Consider the following 21,235-nt stretch of genomic DNA (forward strand, 5'->3'; position numbering starts at 1 on the left):
GTCCTAGTGATGGTTGATCATCATCATGGAGTTGCAAAGACTTCTTTGCAACCACGTTGAATCAAGATCCACCATGTTCTTGATGGGTTCTACACCAAAAAAAAAAGACGAATATGAATGCCTTCCCTTCATTGATGTGCAAAGTACAACAGCAAAGACTCGTCAATCTGGAATTTCTCTCAACTGGAGTTAGATTCCTCCGTATTTCACCCTCAGGCGCCTTTGTTAGATTACACAAGTGGATAAGTTGCTTGGAAGTTCTTCATTTTTTTGACAAACACAACTCAAACTTTCAGTTCCTGATCTCGGCAAGAGGCCATGTGATCTACGGCATTACACCACGCAGAGATGAATCCATTATTCGTAATGACAGGTTATGGAACGTTCCCAGCTGATCATCTCATAAGGTTATTATTTTGTATTGCCTTCTGAATTTCGTCAGCCACCCTGCTGCGTAAATTAGTCAAATGTTTTATCATACAAATCTATTTATAAATTGAAAAGAATTAACGCCCCTGCACCCTTAAACTCCAAGGACATGGTTGCGTGTAGTCCGTGACTCACTAACATAGACATTGACATGTCCTAGGGAACTCTTACGCAAAGATAATGGCTCCACATTAGGTAGATTGAGCTTGTTGTTCTCTTGATGCACCTCAAAAATTGGGATATGCTATAAAATGTCTCATAAAGGCCGGTCCTAGAGCAGGGACCCGCATCTATCTCCAAAACGGGGATCACTCAACCTCTGTCCCGCTCGGCTGTTTCGGTAAGTCCAAAAGAAATAAATGGAGAGAGCCGTGCACATCTGTGCACTTATGTCTGCCCGGATGCTTCGGGACGGTGGTTGGATGACCCCCGTTCTGGAGATAGGTGCGGGTCCCAGTGCTAAATAGCAATAAGGAGTGTTTAAATGGTTAAAGGGAAGGTCTGGTTTTCTGAAACCCATTTTGGGTCAAGCCTATCTAATAGATAGGGTCTAGACAAAGAAAAACCGGTTCAACAGGTGGAGTGGCTATAGGAAACACTAAATGCCAGGAACATGAGGGCACCTTGTTATGCCATTGAACTGTAAGACAAATTCCCATAAATACGAAGTCCCTAACTCTAAAAGTAAGCCTCAATCGGCTTACTGGGTGGTGACGATCTTAAAATGGGTTGTACAGGATTGAAAAAAAAAAACATGGCTGCCTTCTATCCAAAACAGCGCCACCCCTGTAAATGGATTGTGTCTGGTATTGCAGCTAAAGGGGTTTTACACTGGGCAATTATCGGGCAAACGATCGTTCATCGGCTGATCGTATCGGTTTAAAAAAGTAAAATAACGTTGTCGGCAGCACATCTCCCTCTGTAAACTGGGAGACACGCTGCCAACATAATAATAATAATAATAATGCATGGGGACGAGCGATTGGCGTGATGACCGCTCGTCCCCATCCATAGCTCCTTGTGACAGGATCATCGGAGCGCTGGTCAATGACGTCTCGTTGATCGGCGCTCGCTGCACCGGCCAAAATCGGCCGGTGTAATAGGGCCTTAAGCACAATTGACGTGAACACTGCTCAAACTGTGGACAGAGGGGGTGCCATTTTTTGGAGAAAGCAGCCATGTTTTTTAACCCTGTACAAACCCCTTTAACCCCTTCCCGACATAGCTCGCTCCGGACGATGTCGGTGTCGGCTGTATATGATCGGCTGTATATGATCGGCTTGAGCGCGATCCCGCTAGTTTAACTAGTTAAATGCCGCTGTCAATACCGACCGCAGCATTTAAATTGTGAGAAAGAGGGGGGCGACCCCCTCTAACATCTCATCGCGCCCCCCGCAACGCAATCGCGGGGGGGGGGGGGCGATGGTTGCTATGGCTGCCTGGGGGCCATCTTTGTACACCTATTAAGTCCTGCCTCTGGCCTGTCAGAATCACGATATACTGCTATAAATTAGTTGGTTGAAGTCCCCTAGGGGGACTAATAAAAAAAAGTAAAAATTAGTTAAAGTTTTTTTTTTTGTGTATAAAAAAAATTTAAAGTTCAAAAAACCCCCCTTTTCCCATTTTCCCCCTAGAGCATAGTAAAAAATAAATAAAAAATAAACATAATTGGTATCGCCGCGTCCATAAAATTCTGAACTATTACAATATATCATTACTTAACCCGCACGGTGAACGCCGTAAAAAAAAAAAATTTGGAAACGCCAGAATGTCTATTTGTTGGTCCCCTCATCTCCCACAAAAAAATGAAATAAAAAGCGATCAAACCGTCGCATTTACACCAAAATGGTATTATTAAAAACGACAGCTTTTCCCGCAAAAAAATAAGCCCTCGTACCGCTTAATCGACGGAAAAATAAAAAAGTTATGCCCCTCGGAATTTGGCGACGCAAAATAAATTTTCTTTTTACACTTCGGTTTTTACTTGTAAAAGTAGTAAAATATAGAAAAAACGATATATATTTGGTATCGCCGTAACCGTATTGACCCGCAGAATAAAGTTAACATGTTGTTTTAATTGCACAGTGAATTCCGTAAAAACAGCGCGTAAAAAACCATGGAGGAATCGCTGTTTTTTTTCATTTTCTACCGCACAAATAATTTTTTTCCCGTTTCCTAGTATATTATACGGCAAAATAAATGGTGCTACGAAAAATTACAACTCGTCCTGCAAAAATCAAGCCCTCATAGCACTATATCAGTGGAAAAATAAAGATGGTATGGCTTCTGGAATGTGGGGAGGAAAAAAAACGAAAATGAAAATCTGAAAGTTGTTTACGTCGGGAAGGGGTTAAGCGAACTGTCCTAAACAGATTGGAGTAAATAGATTCACCGAATTCAGCTCATTGAGCTGCACAATTTGCTTTCTATCAGTACAAACCTGAAATGACAAACCTGGTCCAAGTCTAAAATGACAAAAAAAACAATGAAAACAATAAAAATAATAATAAAAAATTGACTGTGTTGATGGCGGTCCGGGAAGACGCTCAGGTCTAATGAAGGCATCGGGGAAAAAAAAAAAAGGTCTCTTGTTTTGGAGAGCAGGGTCGGATTAGCAAAGTACAATGAGTGTTGGCGACAGGTTCCCCATAGATTACCTCACAACAAAGAGGCTACCAAGGTTTATTTTTTGATTTGCGAACTCCCTGCCAAAAAAATTCTCAATTAGAGAAGTGAAGTGTCTAAAAATCACCCAACAAAGAAGCTAAAAAGGAAAACACCACCCGAATAGAATAAAAAAAAAATTACAAAATTTAAAAAAAAAAAAAAAAGTCTATTATGCTGTGAATACTATTATGAGAAATGCATTGTATGATTAGATCTGTAAAATGTGATCAGAGGGGCAGCTTGTCCCCGGTGGGGTGGAGACAAGATGGGCATTGTAGTGAATGGCACATTGACTGGTTTGATAAGAGCAATGATGACGTCATTGGAGGAGCCTCTGACTATTATGGGTTTCTGGGGGGAGTCCTGAGGTTTATATAGACAGTCCGAGGAGTCCCGATAAATTTAGGGCGGCATACAGATTTTTTTCTCTGTCGGAATCGCTAAAAACCTGCGCTACGTATTATGGAGGTATTCTCCCTTAGAGAATGGTAAGGAGGCACGATAGGACGAGGAGGCAGCAGGAAGTCGTGTGAATCCGTAAAAGGGCATATTTTGGTCCCCAAAAAAATCTCTAGTCTCTGGTCAGGGGATGTATTAAACGAAGATTAAGGCAATCTGGAGCCAGGAAAACTGGCTGAACATGGACGCGAGAAGATGAATTAACCAAAAATGTAAGAAAAGAAAAATGGCGCAACATGCCTAAAACTCCTGGAACTGAATCAACAAGCCAATCAGAATTTTTCTTCTTCTCTTCTCCTTGTATCAATATCGGAGACTTTTTGACGTTGGATTCTTACGAGGCCTGTCTTTAGTACTCGTCCATCTCATCCCTGGTATCGGTCTGATCATTAGTTGGTGACCCTTCGAGTGACGTTACAGCCGTGGATGACAATTTTGTGCATTTCTACCCATTGCGGCTGACGATAGCATGCACTGGACTACAATCCCGGCTGTCGACGATACCTTTTGTGCTTACATTGCCTGCACAATCACACAGCTTCACTACTTGCTCTAGTGAGTGAACTTTTGCGCAATGTTTCCCTCCTAGGGAACCACGGAGGTCGACCGAAACCCACAGGTGACCAAGAGTCATAGGAAGGTCTAGCCTTAAAGTTCTATGTTTGCTAAAGTCTTAATACAAGCCAAAATGTCGCACCTGGAATAAACCCCTGGTGATTTATTCGCACCCCTTGAGTGCTGCCTACCTTCTTTTTTTTTTTTTACTATCTATTTTGGGGACGATTGGGACCATGCACCTAGTCTGGCGTGCACCATAAAGCTTCAAAAAGAAGTTGGAGCCGTGCTGTTCCCGTCTTCTTCTTTAGTTGGAATGACCATGGTGTCTATAGACGTATTTATATAACCGAGTCCGACTATACACATTATATCAGCACTCACATGAGAGCCAGCGACACGCCAGACATCACAACACTTCCATATATATATATATATGTCAAATAAAATGTGTGCAGAATGACTGTGTATATATATATATATATATATATATATATATTGCCTCGCTCTCCAGTTCAATAGACTAAACGGCTATAATGCGTAATTGGTGGAAAGTTATTTAAAAAACATAGTGTATGTACACAGTCCTCAGCCGCTTATCTCTCCACACAGAGAACATCACTGTACAGAAGTGTACGGCCAAAAGGAGGGATGAAAAGACCCGAAATTGGAAAACGGATAGGTCCTGTCCAGAACGGACGAGTATTTTGTTGCGATTTCCACGAAAAAGTCCAAAGCTAATCCACCTCCAACGCAAGTGAATAGAGTTTACCCAACTCCATTTGAAGGCAACGAAAAATTTCTGCACCCACTTCATTCTGCGTCGTGGGAATTTTTTTGGGGAATATAACACCGAATGGGGCGAATACAAGTGCAGATGCACGACACATCACACCAAAAATCTCAGTAGGGCATTATAGTCGTTATATTCTTGTATATAGGGGCAGTATTATAGTAGTTATATTCTTGTATATAGGGGGCAGTATTATAGTAGTTATATTCTTGTATATAGGAGAAGTATTATAGTAGTTATATTCTTGTATATAGGGGCAGTATTATAGTCGTTATATTCTTGTATATAGGGGCAGTATTATAGTAGTTATATTCTTGTATATAGGAACAGTATTATAGTAGTTATATTCTTGTATATAGGAGCAGTATTATAGTAGTTATATTCTTGTATATAGGGGGCAGTATTATAGTAGTTATATTCTTGTATATAGGAGGCAGTATTATAGTAGTTATATTCTTGTATATAGGGGGCAGTATTATAGTAGTTATATTCTTGTATATAGGAGGCGTATTATAGTAGTTATATTCTTGTATATAGTGGACAGTATTATAGTAGTTATATTCTTGTATTATAGGGATCAGTATTATAGTAGTTATATTCTTGAATATAGGAGGCAGTATTATAGTAGTTGTATTCTTGTATATAGAGGCAAAATTATAGTAGTTATATTCTTGTATATAGGAGCAGTATTATAGTAGTTATATTCTTTTATATACGGGGCAGTATTATAGTAGTTATATTCTTGTATATAGGAGCAGTATTATAGTAGTTATATTCTTGTATATAGGAGGCAGTATTATAGTAGTTATATTCTTGTATATAGGAGCAGTATTATAGTAGTTATATTCTTGTATATAGGAGGCAGTATTATAGTAGTTGTATTCTTGTATATAGAGGCAGTATTATAGTAGTTATATTCTTGTATATAGAGGCAGTATTATAGTAGTTACATTCTTGTATATAGGAGCAGTATTATAGTAGTTATATTCTTTTATATACGGGGCAGTATTATAGTAGTTATATTCTTGTATATAGGAGCAGTATTATAGTAGTTATATTCTTGTATATAGGGGCAGTATTATAGTAGTTATATTCTTGTACATAGGTGGCAGTATTATAGTAGTTATATTCTTGTATATAGGAGGCAGTATTATAGTGGTTATAGTCTTGTATATAGGGGGCAGTATTATAGTAATTATATTCTTGTATATAGGGACAGTATTATAGTAGTTATATTCTTGTATATAGGGGGCAGTATTATAGTAGTTATATTCTTGTATATAGGAGCAGTATTATAGTAGTTATATTCTTGTATATAGGGACAGTATTATAGTAGTTATATTCTTGTATATAGGGGGCAGTATTATAGTAGTTATATCCTTGTATATAGGAGCAGTATTATAGTAGTTATATTCTTGTATATAGGAGGCAGTATTATAGTAGTTATATTCTTGTATATAGAGGCAGTATTATAGTAGTTATATTCTTGTATATAGGAGCAGTATTATAGTAGTTATATTCTTTTATATACTGGGCAGTATTATAGTAGTTATATTCTTGTATATAGGAGCAGTATTATAGTAGATATATTCTTGTATATAGGAGGCAGTATTATAGTAGTTATATTCTTGTATATAGGAGGAGTATTATAGTAGTTATATAATTGTATATAGGGGCAGTATTATAGTAGTTATATTCTTGTATATAGGGGCAGTATTATAGTAGTTATATTCTTGTACATAGGGGGCAGTATTATAGTAGTTATATTCTTGTACATAGGGGGCAGTATTATAGTAGTTATATTCTTGTATATAGGAGCAGTATTATAGTAGTTATATTCTTGTATACAGACAGCAGTATTATAGTAGTTATATTCTTGTATATAGGGGCAGTATTATAGTAGTTATATTCTTGTATATAGGAGGCAGTATTATAGTAGTTATATTCTTGTATATAGGGGTAGTATTATAGTAGTTATATTCTTGTATATAGGAGGCAATATTATAGTAGTTATATTCTTGTATATAGGGGGCAGTATTATAGTAGTTATATTCTTGTATATAGGGGCAGTATTATAGTAGTTATATTCTTGTATATAGGAGGCAGTATTATAGTAGTTATATTCTTGTATATAGGAGCAGTATTATAGTAGTTATATTCTTGTATATAGGGAGCAGTATTATAGTAGTTATATTCTTGTATATAGGGGGCTGTATTATAGTAGTTATATTCTTGTATATAGGGGGTAGTATTATAGTCGTTATATTCTTGTATATAGGAGCAGTATTATAGTAGTTATATTCTTGTATATAGGAGGCAGTATTATAGTAGTTATATTCTTGTATATAGGAGCAGTATTATAGTAGTTATATTCTTGTATATAGGAGGCAGTATTATAGTAGTTATATTCTTGTATATAGGGGCAGTATTATAGTAGTTATATTCTTGTATATAGGAGGCAGTATTATAGTAGTTATATTCTTGTATATAGGGGGCAGTATTACAGTAGTTATATTCTTGTACATAGGGGCAGTATTATAGTAGTTATATTCTTGTATATAGGGGGCAGTATTATAGTAGTTATATTCTTATATATATTAGCAGTATTATAGTAGTTATATTCTTGTATATAGGAGGTAGTATTATAGTAGTTATATTCTTGTATATAGGAGCAGTATTATAGTAGTTATATTCTTGTATATAGGGGCAGTATTATAGTAGTTATATTCTTGTATATAGGAGCAGTATTATAGTAGTTATATTCTTGTATATAGGGGCAGTATTATAGTAGTTATATTCTTGTATATAGGAGGAATATTATAGTAGTTATATTCTTGTATATGGAGCAGTATTATAGTAGTTATATTCTTGTATATAGGGGGCAGTATTATAGTAGTTATATTCTTGTACATAGGGGCAGTATTATAGTAGTTATATTCTTGTATATAGGAGCAGTATTATAGTAGTTATATTCTTGTATATAGGAGCAGTATTATAGTAGTTATAATCTTGTATATAGGGGTCAGTATTATAGTAGTTATATTCTTGTATATAGGGGCAGTATTATAGTAGTTATATTCTTATATATATATTAGCAGTATTATAGTAGTTATATTCTTGTACATAGGAGGTAGTATTATAGTAGTTATATTCTTGTATATAGGGGGCAGTATTATAGTAGTTATATTCTTGTATATAGGGGGCAGTATTATAGTAGTTATATTCTTGTATATAGGGGCAGTATTATAGTAGTTATATTCTTGTATATAGGAGCAGTATTATAGTAGTTATATTCTTGTATATAGGGGCAGTATTATAGTAGTTATATTCTTGTATATAGGGGGCAGTATTATAGTAGTTATATTCTTGTATATAGGGGGCAGTATTATAGTAGTTATATTCTTGTATATAGGGGGCAGTATTATAGTAGTTATATTCTTGTATATAGGGGCAGTATTATAGTAGTTATATTCTTGTATATAGGAGCAGTATTATAGTAGTTATATTCTTGTATACAGAGAGCAGTATTATAGTAGTTATATTCTTGTATATAGGGGGCAGTATTATAGTAGTTATATCCTTGTATATAGGAGCAGTATTATAGTAGTTATATTCTTTTATATACGGGGCAGTATTATAGTAGTTATATTCTTGTATATAGGAGCAGTATTATAGTAGTTATATTCTTGTATACAGAGAGCAGTATTATAGTAGTTATATTCTTGTATATAGGGGGCAGTATTATAGTAGTTATATCCTTGTATATAGGAGCAGTATTATAGTAGTTATATTCTTTTATATACGGGGCAGTATTATAGTAGTTATATTCTTGTATATAGGAGCAGTATTATAGTAGATATATTCTTGTATATAGGAGGCAGTATTATAGTAGTTATATAATTGTATATAGGGGCAGTATTATAATAGTTATATTCTTGTATATAGGGGCAGTATTATAGTAGTTATATTCTTGTACATAGGGGGCAGTATTATAGTAGTTATATTCTTGTACATAGGGGGCAGTATTATAGTAGTTATATTCTTGTATATAGGAGCAGTATTATAGTAGTTATATTCTTGTATACAGAGAGCAGTATTATAGTAGTTATATTCTTGTATATAGGGGCAGTATTATAGTAGTTATATTCTTGTATATAGGAGGCAGTATTATAGTAGTTATATTCTTGTATATAGGGGCAGTATTATAGTAGTTATATTCTTGTATATAGAAGGTAGTATTATAGTAGTTATATTCTTGTATATAGGAGGCAGTATTATAGTAGTTATATTCTTGTATATAGGGGTAGTATTATAGTAGTTATATTCTTGTATATAGGAGGCAGTATTATAGTAGTTATATTCTTGTATATAGGGGGCAGTATTATAGTAGTTATATTCTTGTATATAGGGGCAGTATTATAGTAGTTATATTCTTGTATATAGGAGGCAGTATTATAGTAGTTATATTCTTGTATATAGGAGCAGTATTATAGTAGTTATAGTCTTGTATATAGGGAGCAGTATTATAGTAGTTATATTCTTGTATATAGGGGGCTGTATTATAGTAGTTATATTCTTGTATATAGGGGGTAGTATTATAGTCGTTATATTCTTGTATATAGGAGCAGTATTATAGTAGTTATATTCTTGTATATAGGGGACAGTATTATAGTAGTTATATTCTTGTATATAGGGGTAGTATTATAGTCGTTATATTCTTGTATATAGGAGCAGTATTATAGTAGTTATATTCTTGTATATAGGAGGCAGTATTATAGTAGTTATATTCTTGTATATAGGAGCAGTATTATAGTAGTTATATTCTTGTATATAGGAGGCAGTATTATAGTAGTTATATTCTTGTATATAGGAGCAGTATTATAGTAGTTATATTCTTGTATATAGGGGGCTGTATTATAGTAGTTATATTCTTGTATATAGGGGGTAGTATTATAGTAGTTATATTCTTGTATATAGGGGCAGTATTATAGTAGTTATATTCTTGTATATAGGAGGCAGTATTATAGTAGTTATATTCTTATATATATTAGCAGTATTATAGTAGTTATATTCTTGTATATAGGGGGCAGTATTATAGTAGTTATATTCTTGTACATAGGGGCAGTATTATAGTAGTTATATTCTTGTATATAGGGGGCAGTATTATAGTAGTTATATTCTTATATATATTAGCAGTATTATAGTAGTTATATTCTTGTATATAGGAGGTAGTATTATAGTAGTTATATTCTTGTATATAGGAGCAGTATTATAGTAGTTATATTCTTGTATATAGGGGCAGTATTATAGTAGTTATATTCTTGTATATAGGAGCAGTATTATAGTAGTTATATTCTTGTATATAGGGGCAGTATTATAGTAGTTATATTCTTGTATATAGGAGGAATATTATAGTAGTTATATTCTTGTATATGGAGCAGTATTATAGTAGTTATATTCTTGTATATAGGGGGCAGTATTATAGTAGTTATATTCTTGTACATAGGGGCAGTATTATAGTAGTTATATTCTTGTATATAGGAGCAGTATTATAGTAGTTATATTCTTGTATATAGGAGCAGTATTATAGTAGTTATAATCTTGTATATAGGGGTCAGTATTATAGTAGTTATATTCTTGTATATAGGGGGCAGTATTATAGTAGTTATATTCTTATATATATATATTAGCAGTATTATAGTAGTTATATTCTTGTATATGGAGCAGTATTATAGTAGTTATATTCTTGTATATAGGGGGCAGTATTATAGTAGTTATATTCTTGTATATAGGGGGCAGTATTATAGTAGTTATATTCTTGTATATAGGGGCAGTATTATAGTAGTTATATTCTTGTATATAGGAGCAGTATTATAGTAGTTATATTCTTGTATACAGAGAGCAGTATTATAGTAGTTATATTCTTGTATATAGGGGCAGTATTATAGTAGTTATATTCTTGTATATAGGGGGCAGTATTATAGTAGTTATATTCTTGTATATAGGGGGCAGTATTATAGTAGTTATATTCTTGTATATAGGGGGCAGTATTATAGTAGTTATATTCTTGTATATAGGGGCAGTATTATAGTAGTTATATTCTTGTATATAGGAGCAGTATTATAGTAGTTATATTCTTGTATATCGGGGGCAGTATTATAGTAGTTATATTCTTGTATATAGGAGCAGTATTATAATAGTTATATTCTTGTATATAGGGGCAGTATTTTAGTAGTTATATTCTTGTATGTAGGGGCAGTATTATAGTAGTTATATTCTTGTATATAGTGGGCAGTATTATAGTAGTTATATTCTTGTATATAGGGAGCAGTATTATAGTAGTTATATTCTTGTATATAGGGAGCAGTATTATAGTAGTTATATTCTTGTATATAGGGGGCAGTATTATAGTAGATATATTCTTGTATATAGGAGGCAGTATTATAGTAGTTATATTCTTGTATATAGAGGGCAGTATTATAGTAGTTATATTCTTGTATATAGGGGGCAGTATTATAGTAGTTATATTCTTGTATATAGGGAGCAGTATTATAGTAGTTATATTCTTGTATATAGGGGGCAGTATTATAGTAGTTATATTCTTGTATATAGGGAGAGGTATTATAGTAGTTATATTCTTGTATATAGGGGGCAGTATTCTAGTAGTTATATTCTTGTATATAGGAGAAGTATTCTAGTAGTTATATTCTTGTATATAGGAGCAGTATTCTAGTAGTTATATTCTTGTATATAGGGGCAGTATTATAGTAGTTATATTCTTGTATATAGGGGCAGTATTATAGTAGTTGTATTCTTGTATATAGGAGCAGTATTATAATACTTATATTCTTGAATATAGGGAGCAGTATTATAGTAGTTATATTCTTGTATATAGGGGGCAGTATTATAGTGGTTATATTCTTGTATATAGGGGGCAGTATTATAGTAGTTATATTCTTGTATATAGGGAGCAGTATTATAGTAGTTATATTCTTGTATATAGGGGGCAGTATTATAGTAGTTATATTCTTGTATATAGGGGGCAGTATTATAGTAGTTATAATCTTGTATATAGGAGCAGTATTATAGTAGTTATATTGCGAGAGGGAGAGGAAGGAAGAAAGAGAGAGGGTGCGCGAGCGGGAGAGGAAGAGAGAGGGTGCGCGAGCGGGAGAGGAAGAGAGAGGGTGCGCGAGCGGGAGAGGAAGAGAGAGGGGGTGCGCGAGCGGGAGAGGAAGAGAGAGGGGGTGCGCGAGCGGGAGAGGAAGAGAGAGGGGGTGCGCGAGCGGGAGAGGAAGAGAGAGGGGGTGCGCGAGCGGGAGAGGAAGAGAGAGGGGGTGCGCGAGCGGGAGAGGAAGAGAGAGGGGGTGCGCAAGCGGGAGAGGAAGAGAGAGGGTGTGCGCGAGCGGGAGAGGAAGAGAGAGGGTGTGCGCGAGCGGGAGAGGAAGAGAGAGGGTGTGCGCGAGCGGGAGAGGAAGAGAGAGGGTGTGCGCAAGCGGGAGAGGAAGAGAGAGGGTGTGCGCGAGCGGGAGAGGAAGAGAGAGGGTGTGCGCGAGCGGGAGAGGAAGAGAGAGGGTGTGCTCGAGCGGGAGAGGAAGAGAGAGGGTGTGCGCGAGCGGGAGAGGAGGAGAGGGTGTGCGCGAGCGGGAGAGGAAGAGAGAGGGTGTGCTCGAGCGGGAGAGGAAGAGAGAGGGTGTGCGCGAGCGGGAGAGGAAGAGAGAGGGTGTGCGCGAGCGGGAGAGGAAGAGAGAGGGTGTGCGCGAGCGGGAGAGGAAGAGAGAGGGTGTGCGCGAGCGGCAGAGGAAGAGAGAGGGTGTGCGCGAGCGGGAGAGGAAGAGAGAGGGTGTGTGCGAGCGGGAAAGGAAGAGAGGGTGTGCGCAAGCGGGAGAGGAAGAGAGAGGGTGTGCGCGAGCGGTAGAGGAAGAGAGAGGGTGTGCTCGAGCGGGAGAGGAAGAGAGAGGGTGTGCGCGAGCGGGAGAGGAGGAGAGGGTGTGCGCGAGCGGGAGAGGAAGAGAGAGAGGGTGCGCGAACGGGAGAGGAAGAGAGGGTGCGCGAACGGGAGAGGAAGAGAGGGTGCGCGAACGGGAGAGGAAGAGAGGGTGCGCGAGTGGGAGAGAAAGAGAGAGGGTGCGCGAACGGGAGAGGAAGAGAGAGGTTAAGCGAGTGGGAGAGGAAGAGAGAGGAAAAAGAGTTTGGAACAGAGATCGAAATTGAGAGAATAAACCGTGCAGATCTAGAACACGAGGAGAATCACTCTGCCGAATTATTGTACTGTGCACCATTATTCCCAACAAAGATCGGCCGTTATTAAATGTGGCGCACACTACTGAACCACGCCAGATTTACCTGGCAATAAAAAAGGTCTATTGTCCAGGTGCTTTATAAACCCGGCATTCCCGGTAGGATAGTACGGTTTTTAATCTAATAAGTATAACTTTTCTTACTTTAATAAAGGCCATCCTTAAAATTATGCAATAAATAGCCAGGACTGTTAACGAAAACGCGTTTTGCCTCTCGTCCGCACCAAGGGATTGAGAACTTCACATAATCAAACGAGATCCATAAATTTTCATCTATATTCCAGGATCTTCAGGCGTTTAACAATGACTTTTATTTTGCAGGTTTTAGCAGAATGTCAGAGAGTGAAGTGTTCATCATTCGAGATGATGGAAAAGCTTTGATAACTCTGCGGGTAAGGAACATTCCGGTGCAGATATCTGGATAGCACTTGTCAGCGGATACGCTCTGATCAATCATGCAGGATCTGCAGATTAAAATATAAATTGATAATAGAGTTCAGACAGTAGGGAAGAAGTTTCCGTCTCCGCTTCTTCAGTCCCCGGGAGTCACATGCCATCATAGAGGATACGCAAATCACTAGTCATTATCCATTACGTAATTAACGCCAACCTATTCCGAAGAACGAGGAGAAGATATAAGAAAAGTAGAAAGGACCCCGCTCCTACGATTGACATTTTTGTATAGCTGAAGATCCACAATCCCAATTTGGAAAGTGGTCATCAAAAATATTTACACGTTGAGATGATCGAATGCAACTTTAGACTCTGTTCACATCTCAATGTAACGCCCATGGCGTACTGCTGGATCGCTGGTATGACGTATACCAACGGCACCGACTATCCCCCCATTGAATTTTAATAAGGTTGCATCACTTCGACAAGAAGAACAACGCTGCATGCCGCACTATTCTTACTAGGACATGACCGAACTGCCAACGGAGGCATTTTAGACAAAGGTCTTAGGGTCAATGTGACAAGTCAGACAGGCCTCATTGGCGGGGATCATTTAGCCGCGCACTATATTACCAAACTGGAAGAAAAATCGGCGGTAGTCTCCGAGTTGCAATAATTTTAGAATTTTTGAAGGAGCAGAGTGTTCAGTAGAAGGCTGTGGATCTTTATTGTGGTGAGGGGTCCCTGCTCGCAAATTCCAGCAATGCGGTGCCATACAGAGGCTAAGGCGTGCCACCTATAGGCTCCGTGCAACGGATTACACGGTACATGCAGGATCGACAATTACAACCGATTAATCCACTCTGACCGAATTTCCACTGCAAAATTATTATTAGATACCTTAGAGTCCTCTTACACGGCCTGACGGGGGCTGTGTAAACGAGCGCCGATCAACGAGACAGCTCGTTGATCAGCACTCGTTTGCTCCTATCACAATGAGCTAGTATGGTGACGAGGGCTCGTTACTACGATCATACGTCCATTTCCATCATATCGACAGAGCGTTTCCCTGGGAGATGTGATGCCGACAACTATAATATTTTCAGCTGCATAAACAATACAATCAGCCGATGAACGAGAATTCATCGGCTGATCGTTTACACAGGGCAATGATCGGGAACGAGCGTTCGTCGGCTGATTGTTTACACAGGGCAATGATCGGGAACGAGCGTTCGTCGGCTGATCGATTACACAGGGCAATGATCGGGAACGAGCATTCATCGGCTGATCGTTTACACAGGGCAATGATCGGGAACGAGCCTTCATCGGCTGATCGTTTACACAGGGCAATGATCGGGAACGAGCGTTCATCGGCTGATCGTTTACACAGGTCAATGATCGGGAACGAGCGTTCATCGGCTGATCGTTTACACAGGGCAATGATTGGGAACGAGCGTTCATCGGCTGATCGTTTACACAGGGCAATGATCGGGAACGAGCGTTCTGTGAATGCTCGTTTGCCCGATAATTGGCCCATGTAAAAGGGCCTTTAGTCTAGCCAGGTACAAGGTTGAGCATCCCAGAGTACAGGTGAAGCACGAGAGAAAAAGTATAGAGACAAGAAAAGGAGGTCATGATCAGAGAGGATGATAATTCAAGGTCATGCTTAGGTCAGAGAGCACCAGTCGGGTGGTAAACTAAGAGCTTTGCAGATAAGAACCGAAGCTTTGAATGTTCTTGTAGAGGACATAGACATCCAGAGCAATGGCTGCCAATAGTTACAATAGTTGATGAGAGAAAGGATTAGGGTATTAATAGTGAAGTGAGAGGAGATATTTATAGTGAAGGTCATGACTTCGCAAGTAATGTAGAGGGTGAAAGACAAGTCCGAGTCCAAGATAACCCCGACACCAGCAGGTGTCCGGTCAAGGAATGAAGGCAGCACGTCACAAGAAAACAGGAATCTGATGCCGCTCTTATGTAACATGTTTAGGGCTGGAGTTTTGGAAATATGGAGTATCAGGTTTGGGGACTACATGAAAGTGGAGACTGCCGAATGATATTTGAGTAAGAAACCAAATAAAGAAATTTCACAAGACGTAGTCAAAAAGTTACCAAAACTGAACTACTTACTTCTTAAAGGGTAACTAAACTTTTAAAATAATTGTGACATGTCAGAAGTATTGATCGGTGGGGGCCCGATCACGAAGACCCCCACCAATTGTTAAAACGAAGCAGCAGGAACACTGCTGTGCTGTATCGTTTCTGACCGGTTATCCTCAGAAACCCGAGCGAGCGGTGTACAAGCTCAGACTTTCTATGGAGCCTGTACTCCGCTCCGAAAAAAGCCAATTAGAAAAAAAGTGGCACAGAGCTTACCCGGGCGCTCCTGCCACTTTGTTTTAGCGATCGGTGGGGGGTCCCCGTGCTCGGACCCCCACCGATCATAACTTTTGACATGTCAAAAGTTTTTTTTTTAAAGGATTAGTTACCCTTTAAGCTGGTCACACATATTGGATAGGAAGAGTATGACACTTGGAGGGGGGGGGGGGGATGAGGTGAATCTCCCCTCCCCCAACAAAATAGAACATCCTTATCCATTGTAGTCCATGTACAGCACATTGGAGACCTATACAAACACGTCCCATTTTCAGATAATTACAATTGAAAGCAGCTAACAATATTTTAAGACAACTATTGGCCGAGCCAATCGAGACATAAATGGCCGAAATTAGGATCCCCAGATATATATATTTTTTCAGTATGATCATTTATACCTATTTCCAGGGGCTTGTTGTAGATCACATGTACAGAAGTATTAAATCCATAGCAAAAGTGGGGATAGCAACAACCCGGCATCAGAAAAATCTGATGGGGATCTCAAGCTGTGCTCTCCGAGCTCTACCCAAGAAACACATAGGACAGGCCGGGATGAGGACTCCAAAACACAGCGCTCGACCACTGGTATCAGCTCTGAATTCACAAACCCCAACTGGGAAACCCAACTACCCCCCTCTATAGTCAAGAGAACTGGTCTTCATGGAAGACCCTAGGAATTTTTTTTCCAGAAGACCTACACTAAAGAGTATGAAGCAAAACCTTAGAAACTTCCCTATAAATATAAAACACAAGGACTCTGAGTCGCCAATTAATCAGGGGTCCCCAATCCAGACCCTTTATCCATAATCCACAGCTGAGATCAGCTACAAAGCGCATATCTTCCTCTAGATGGCCGACACATCAGTAAAGCCCATTGATTTCAATGTGGATTGTGTAATGCTTCATTTCCCCAGCGGTGGTGCTGCAGGAAAATTGAATGTTTGCTGCCAGGTTCCTCCCCACTGATCGCTGGAGGTCCCAACCACAAGACGATGCCCTTTGAGCAACTTATCATCGGGGGACCTTTCCAACAAAAAATAGTTTGTCTAAAACTCAAAATCTTTTTAATGGAATCCTTAACGTTTGATTCTCAATCAACAATCCCATCAGGTGGGTGTTGGCCCTTCGGCAGACGTAGTGGGACAGATTAATGTTAATAACCCGAGCCACGTGGCTGCCATCTTTATCGATAAGAATAACAAATAATTATGAAACAGATGGTATGACCTCTACGGAGCACTGATCTCAACATCATAGGGATTGGATGACCTTCAGAGACCGGAGCAAGTCAATGAGGACGTGAATCTTCTCCAAGAAGCTAGAAGCAGTCGAACGGTCCATCTCCTTACAGGTCGCTCTCGGGCTAAGACAGTCCAAGTGCCGATGAAAAAAAGTCCTCACTTTTTGGGTTTCTTTTTGGTACAGTGTAGTATGTATATATTAAAAACGAGAGGATGGGGCCACTTGACTTCTTAAAATTGGACGAGATCTTTTCTTTCTTGATCGTGTTGGCTGTAAACCAACTTTTTGTTCTGCCATAGGATGCAATTTCCACCAACAAAAAGACAATGTATTCAGCAAGTGAGTAGAAGGAAGTGTGTATTGTTATATCAAGTCATGGTTACCCCTTAACAGTGGCAAGCCAACCAGGCAATGAGCCAGAGCTACGTACCTGGGCACAGACTCGCCCTAAAGCCTCATGCACACGATTGTATTACGTTTCCATACAAATTCCAAGTAGTACGGAGCTATATGGCACCTATAAAACTGTATTAGCCCATATTGTACCCGCAATTTCATGAAAATTCGTCATATGCTCTATTAAGGAGGTATTGCTTAATAACGCTACCGAATTAACCCAAAGAAAAAGGCGACAAAGGACCTAAAAAATAACCACAGCCGATAGTAAATGACTGTAAGTTATTTCAAGTTAGATCAATTATATCACGACCATGCTGACCGTCTCCTAGAATCCTAGCTTGTTTTTTTTTTAATTTTTCACAATATTTTCTGCTTTGTATTAACCAGATCTTCATGTTCCAGACAATCCGGTCAGGAGATTGTAAATTTTTTACAACTTCTAAAGATGCTGCTGTTCTAATTCTCCGAAATCTACATTTTATGATGAATAATTTACGAGTCACGCGAAACGATAAAAAGAACTTCCGCATAAAAAATTTAAAAAAAGAAAAAAAAAAGTGTTCCAACAATATGAGACAGAACATTTAAGAAATAAAAGTAAAGTAATGTATTCCTTTCGGCCGCGGCCATTGAGCGTTGCGGGCAAAAAAACGCAGCGAAAACCGCTTTCTCTGCCTCCCATTGAGGTCAATGGGAAGTCAGAGATGGAAACGCCCGAAGAAAGGGCATGTTGCTTCTTTTTCGGGCTAGTGTTTTTTTCCGCTCGCGGAAAAAAATAATAAACACCTCCGATTCAAATTAATAGGAGGCGTTTTCGCAAGTTTTTTGGCACGGTTTCTGCATAGAAAATCGCACCAAAAAACTGAACAGGGCCTTAATCTGGCACTTACAGGTCCCGATAGTTGCAGATTATAAACTATTCTAGATTATCAGACGGTCATAAAAAAAAAAAAAAGTATAAAAACCTACATAGATACATATACACAAACAACATAAAGTCCCAAACCGCCCAGCGATCTGAAAACAGCAGCCCATAGATCAGTTACAGCCAAATTCCCAATGACAATGTCTCCCTCAAGTGTTAAAAGACACAGTGGGATCCAGCGAGCGAGCAGGACCCAGTCATCCTGCAGGATGCTGCTGCAACCCAGCGCACACTCCCACACACATCGTGCAGTCAGCCAGCTCTCTGGAAACCCCACTTCTATAAAGCCCGGGTAAACTAGTGTGACCAGGACATCTGTGACACTGTGCAAACCACTGCTTTCCGGAATCATCACCGGTACACTTAATCCTAATCTCCTAATCTGTCAAACACCACGCAAGCTAAAGTATAAAGCATTATACTAATGTATTATTCACATAATCCTGCCAATAAAGACAAACCTTTTAGTTGAGAAAAAAAATAAAAAAAAGTGCAATAGGACAGCGATGGGATCAGACGAATAATCAACATGACTATAGGGAATGTGCAAAAATCTGATAACAAATTTTGGAAAAACAGCAATCAGTACAGATTAAGGAGTTGTAATGAGTAACAGAATAATTTCTGTATAGTAATAAATGATCTATTCCTAAAATGAATCACTAATGAACCTCATACCTTCTCTGGGGTAAGCTGTACCCCCATTACTGTCCCCTAAGTGCCAAAATTATCTACAATTCATATGGACTGAATCCCAAGAGTAAAAAATTGACTATATAGGAAAAGCAAAATCTGTAAAACGCTCTTCTTAGATCTGTATAGGATCCTAAAGCCTAGGAAAAAACAGTCGTGAATGGTATAGACAGCAAGTGCAAAATATACAGAATCCCTTATAAAGTCCTAGAAGATCAGAACACACAAATACAAGTCACATAAGAACAGTATAATCTGCAAGGACCATAGAATACATCCACAACCTGTTAATTCTGCACAGTCGTTGACCACTCAATTAATGGAACAGCACGACAAGAACCTCCCCAATTAGAAAGTGATTTCACCCAATGAATCAGCCCCATCCTGAAGGTCTCAAGGGGCAATTGTTCCCTGATCCGTCCAAAAAGTGCAAAACAAATTAATACAACCGAATATATACATTAAAAAAAAGCATAACTCACCTTACAGGGCAGCTTGAAGAAAAAAATAAAAAGATACAAAAAAAGTATAATAATAAAAAATTGACTTAAAGGTAAATCCTGACTGTTAAACTTGGTGGTTGGAAAAACAAGAGTAGAATTTAAGGGGGCACAGGAGGTGCTGGGGGTAGAAGGGGGGGGGGGAAGTAATGTTATGGAGGGCAGAGCATCTCCGGATAGGATGCTATTGGACTACAGGGAAACAAGGTGGAGTTATCATCGTGCCCTGGGATAATCCATTGCTGCTACCCGTCCTGACCAGGAAAAAAAGAGGAGGAAGCCAGGGCAGGACAATACGAAATAATAAAAAGACACCGAGCCAAGAATTCAGAGAGCGCCACATTCCAGCGTCTGCTCCGGGTACTGGTCGCTGCTCGTGTACCAGATCAATACAGGGGAGACAGAGCTGAGTAATGGAAGCGACATAGCGAGCGGGAAGCCAAGTCATGTGTGCCCGCGGATAGCGAGCAGATGGGAGAGAAAGTGCACAGACCCCATGCAAGGTACGAGGACGTCGGGGGGCTTGTAACCTGCAGGGAGGGGCAGCGGCCGCTGGATGGAAAAGGCAAATGTAAGCAGAGCCAGTACACGAGGCGAGATCTACATCCTTCCCGAAGACGTGAGCAGATTCTGGTGCTTCCACTATGCAACCTGTAACTCAGCATTAACCGGAATATATAGATGTAGTAGAGCTGAATGTGTCCTTTAACTCTTTGGGGCTGCATAGATCGTGCGTAAAGATAACTTTGAGTGCAGATGATGCCGTAGACTAAATATAGAAGATATTTGTCCCCATTACCATGAGTGTTTAGCTGAGTGTGGATATTATTTAAACAGAGGGAGAGATAAGCGTCTGCCAAGAACATCTGGCGCCGCTTATCTTAAGGGAAACAAATTGTCGGACAGGTTCAAATCCAACCGGTCCAATCACTGGGTTCGTTAATAGAGTATTTCCAGAATCCTCCCGCTCCTTCACGCTGGAATGGAGCGGATCGGTGATAAATGTATGGATTCTGGGGGCCCCACCACTGGGACCCTCAACGATGGGATCCGGACCCATTCCAACTCCCTGCATTGCAGCTTGGAATGGAGTGGCGGTCGCACAGGTCTATGGGGCCGGCGGGATCAGCCGGGAGCTACATCCATTCAGAACGGCCATTGTGCACGGAGGATGGACGCAGGTCAGGACCCCTGTTTTAGAGATCGGTGGCGGTCATAGCGGTGGGGCCCCCCCGACCTGCATTCCTCGACATTGCACCATGGCAGTTCTGAATGGATGTAGCGTTCGGCTGTTTCCGTCGGCCCCATAGACCTGCGCGATCGCCACTCCATTCCAAACTGCGATCATGCAGAGAGTAAGAATGGGTCCGAACCCCCATTTAGAGATCGCTGGGGGTCCCAGTGGTGGAGCCCCCAGCGATCATGCATTTATCACCTATCCTGTTGATAGGTGGTAGACGTTATTTGTGGGAGAACCCCTTTAAGACGGGCGTTTCAAACG

General features: G+C 39.4%; 1 protein-coding gene across 1 annotated transcript in view; it reads right to left on the bottom strand.

Moving 5' to 3' along the window:
- The window catches only part of SLC4A11 (solute carrier family 4 member 11), a 75,785-nt gene extending 55,451 nt beyond the window's left edge, over positions 1 to 20,334 (bottom strand). Inside the window, exon 1 of the mRNA XM_075849455.1 lies at positions 19,717 to 20,334. The gene's annotated coding sequence lies outside the window, so the exon portion shown is untranslated. The remainder of the gene's footprint in view (positions 1 to 19,716) is intronic.
- Between the last annotated feature and the right edge of the window lie 901 nt (positions 20,335 to 21,235).

This window comes from Rhinoderma darwinii, chromosome 1 (assembly GCF_050947455.1).
Source record: "Rhinoderma darwinii isolate aRhiDar2 chromosome 1, aRhiDar2.hap1, whole genome shotgun sequence".
Classification (NCBI taxonomy): domain Eukaryota; kingdom Metazoa; phylum Chordata; class Amphibia; order Anura; family Rhinodermatidae; genus Rhinoderma; species Rhinoderma darwinii.